Consider the following 4,268-nt stretch of genomic DNA (forward strand, 5'->3'; position numbering starts at 1 on the left):
ATAACAGTAAAATTTATGCTTTAACAAGAGATTTTAACAGCTCATTTGAACTACAGTGATCTCCTTAGACCTCACTAAGCTCCTCAGTTAAGGTGTGGGTTGTGAGATTCTAGAACAGGAAGAATACTCTCTTTGTCCTTTATATTGCAGATAAGATTTCAGATTTGTCATAGATTCTGCACGATGGGATTCAAATAGAAAATGGTAAATCCAGTGACTATCTTCATCCTCATCACTGTATATCTATATAAATGTCAAAGCATTTTATAACTTAGAAGAGGTTTTTTTCACTTTATAATGATCCCAGGAGAATGAAATATAATTTTACAAAAAAATTTAAAACACTTAGATGTTTGCTTATTTTCTGTCAAGGGAATGTGGCATGCTTAGAAGCAGCCCTTAAGTATGTAACACTGGGATGGAAGTCAAGTAGGAAAAATCCTGCCTTCTTCTGACACAAACTTCAGTTGAATATGCCTTCCTCATGATGTTTCAGTCTTTTTCCTTTTCTTCCCATTTTGGATAGAGATAAATAAAAAGGTGGGACTAAAAGAAAGGATAGATTAAAAAGATTTTTCAGATGCTTTAAAATGCTGGGAAGTATTCCATTCTTGTTTAAACTGGCTTATAAATTAGCCTATTTTCTTTCCTCTGAATCATACAGCTGGTTCCTGAACTAAATGTTCATTTGTGCCCTTGTGAACACATTCTACTGTACTTGGAAGCAAAATTTTTGTAGGTGTTTCCATAAATGAAGCACCAAGAGAAATCAAACTTGTGTTTTTCCCTTTTCCCTTTCTTCCTTTCTCATTTCTCCCACGCTGCATTTTTTTCCCTTAAAACAATTCTTTCCTTTCAATAATATCTATTGTACATTTTAGACCTTATTTACACTCAATTTCTCACACCAGGGAGACAACATGATATCTACACATTAAGTCCGATTTATTTCAATTATGAGCATGGCCTCCAACTGAGTCTATTAAAAGTCTCAATGTTTTTCATCTCTGTGGCTGAGTAGTTCATTACATAAAAATACCACATCTTTTATCTATTCCTTATTTGATGAGCATTTGGGTTGTTTCCAGGATTTAGTTATGACAAATTGTGCTGCTACAAACACGGGTGCACATATGTTGCTGAGGTATTTTTTTAACTTTTCTTAGAAAATACCCAGAATGGGAATACCTGGATCAAATGGAAACTCAACTTTTAGGGTTTTTGAGGAATCTCCACACTGATTTCCACAGTGGTTGTACCAGTCTATGCTTCCACAAATAATGAAGAAGTGTTTCTTTTCCCCCACAGCTCCTCCAGCATTTGTTACTGATTGACTTCTTGATGATAATCATTCTTTCTGGTATGATATGAAATCTCAGTGTTGTTTTAATTTGCATCTTTCAAATGCTCGATGATGTTGAAATTTTTTCACATATTTGCCATTCGTATTTCTTGATCTGAAAAATGTCTATTCATCTCAGATGTCCATTTTTAGATTACGTCTTTGATTTTTGGATGGACTTTTTTTCAATTACTTATAGGTTTTAGATAGAAGTCCTTTGTCTGAGGAAAAATTAGTTAAGAACTTTTCCACTCATAGGTTGTCTTTTCACTCTGTTGATGATTTTTTTTGAAGTGCAAAAACTTTGTAATAATATGAGACGCCAGTTTGTGATTCTTTGAAATATTTGCATAAAGTTTTGGGTTTGTTCATGAATTCTCTGCCCACACCTACATCTTTAAGACTTCTAGTTATTTTCTCCTCCAGTAGATTTACTGTTTATATTTTAATATTTAGATATTTGATCCACTTGGATTTTAGTCTGTGCTTGGCAATGGACATAGGTCTAATTTTAGTCTTCACATGGAAAGTGAGTTTTCCAATCATCATTTATTAAAGAAGCTACCTTACTTCCAGTAAACATGTTTGGTCCCCTTCTCAAAACCATGTGACTAAGTGCATTTATAGCTGTGTCTAAATCTTCTAACTTGTTCCACGGATCTTCAGGTCTGCTTTTATTTTTTCTTAACTAGCATCATGCTGGTTTGATCACAGTAGCTTTGTAATATAATTTAAAGTCAGGGATTGTGATGCTTCATGCCTTCACTTTCTTGCCTCAGAATTACTTTGCTGTTGGACTCTTCTGATTACAAATGATTTTAGGAATAATTCTCCTAATCCTATGAGATATAATAATGGTATTTTGATCAGGATTGCATTAAATCTGATCATAGATTTGGGAGTATGACCATTTTCTCTATGTTAGTTTTTCATATCATTAGCAAGGAATATCTTTTCACTTTCTAGTATCTTCTTTCAAAGTACTATAATTCTCAATGCATATACCTTTTACTTCTTTTATTACATTGATTCCTAAGTATTTGGTGTTTTTTTTTTTATGTGATTGTGAAGGATATGGTTTCCCTAATTTCTTTCTCATTGAGTTTGTTGTTTGTGTACAGGAATACCGTAGATTTTTGAGTGTAGAATCTGCATCCATCTACACTACTGAATTTAATTACAAAATCGAGAAGTGGACCCAGTCCTAGCCAGGCCTGGTGAGTGAGTGAAAGAGCTTCCAGCTACCCTGCTCCTGTGGGACCTACTGGTCCAAGCCCAGGCACATTGTGGGTGAGACCCTCTTCCACCCCTTTGGCACACCACCCACGACTCCGCAGCACCACCCCTACCCCACCTGCCCAGGATGAATTTCTTCCACGTTCCAAGAACCCGCAGATCGAGTCCTAGTCCAGGTCCAGTGAGTGTGTGGGAGAGTTGCAGCTACCCTGTGCTGGCATGACCTACTGGTCCCAGCTCAGGCGCAGTGCGGGTGATACCTTCTTTCACCCACTTGGGACACCCCCATCACTCCTTTGTACCCCCCACACACACCCTGCCAACAGAGAAAAAGTTCTGTCATGGTCCAGGAACCCCCAGATCCAGTCCTAGTCCAGGCCCAGTGAGTGTGTGGGAGCTGCCCCTCCCCACTATTCCAAATTGTCTCCTCTAGACTCAGCTCAGGCCTGACATACAGGCCTGGGGTGAAACCATGCAGCTGCAATCCCTGCAGAGAGTACAGGGAACACAACCACCCAGCTAGTCCAGGAGCAGAACATAATGTTACAAGGGCACAATAGGTTCACGCCCAAAGGCAGCAGCAGGAAGGACCTGAGCACAGTGGCCAGACCCAAGCCAGGCACAGCTGGATAAATCTAAACTTTGTAGATCTGCACCTGAACTTCAGTAGGTGCTAAGGTTATAACAGCAAAAAAGATCTACAACAAAGGTCAGAAGACAGTGCTACACAAAATGACAATGAGAAGGAGCAAAATGCAATATCAGAACCCAAGCCCACTCATAACAAGTGCAGAGGACACTAACACAGAACAAATTGGGAATCACACAGAGGAAAGCAGTGAATCAATAGCTTCTGAAATAAAGAAACAGCTGCAGAAAGGTATAGAGGAACTCAGATTGGAAAAGAAAAAAGAAATCCCTGAATTAATAACATCTGAAGAAAAGAATCAAATGCAGATACATATGGAGGAAACCCAACACCCACCCAGAACAAGCGCAGAGGACACTAGCTCAGCTCAAATGTATGAATTAATAGCACTGATAGTAAATAAGCAACAGCAGAAAGTCATAGAGGAACTCAGAGCAGAATTCTTTTCTACTAGCTCAGCTCAAATGTATGAATTAATAGCATTGATAATAAATAAGCAACAGCAGAAAGTTATAGAGCAATTCAGAGCGAAATTCTTTTCTGAAATAAAAAAAGAATTCTCAGAACTCATAGCATCTCAAGTAAAGAATCAACTGCAGAAACATACGGAGGAAACCCAATATGAAAAAAACACTGTAGTAAAAGAATTTCTAAGTGCTTCTAAAGAAGACATTGATTTTAAAAAAAAAAATAGACAAGATTAGAAAAATGAAAGATTCCTTGAATAAGCAATACAGGAAAGAAATAGATTGCATGAAGCAGAGTCAAACAGATATAAAGGAAATTAAAATCTCAATCACAAGCTTGCAAAACCGTTGAAGTGAAAGTGAAGACAGAGTTTCAGATCTTGAAGACGCTGCTGCAACTAGTGAGAAGGTAAGAAAGGATCTCTTCAAAACAACTAGGATGCAAGAAAAAATAATCCATCATCTGCAAGATGATGCAAAGTTGAGAGATTAGTAGGTATCAATGAGAAAGAAGGAGTCAATAAAAATGACATTTAAAAAATATGGGCAAAAGAAATAGCAGAAAACTTCCCAA

At 37.4% G+C, this 4,268-nt stretch overlaps 1 pseudogene; it reads right to left on the reverse strand.

The window, feature by feature from the left end:
• The window catches only part of LOC101572648, a 4,700-nt pseudogene extending 1,833 nt beyond the window's left edge, over nt 1-2,867 (reverse strand).
• Nucleotides 2,868-4,268: the final 1,401 nt, after the last annotated feature.

The sequence above is a fragment of the Octodon degus genome, unplaced genomic scaffold, assembly GCF_000260255.1.
Source record: "Octodon degus isolate 3935 unplaced genomic scaffold, OctDeg1.0 scaffold00047, whole genome shotgun sequence".
NCBI classification, from domain to species: Eukaryota; Metazoa; Chordata; class Mammalia; order Rodentia; family Octodontidae; genus Octodon; species Octodon degus.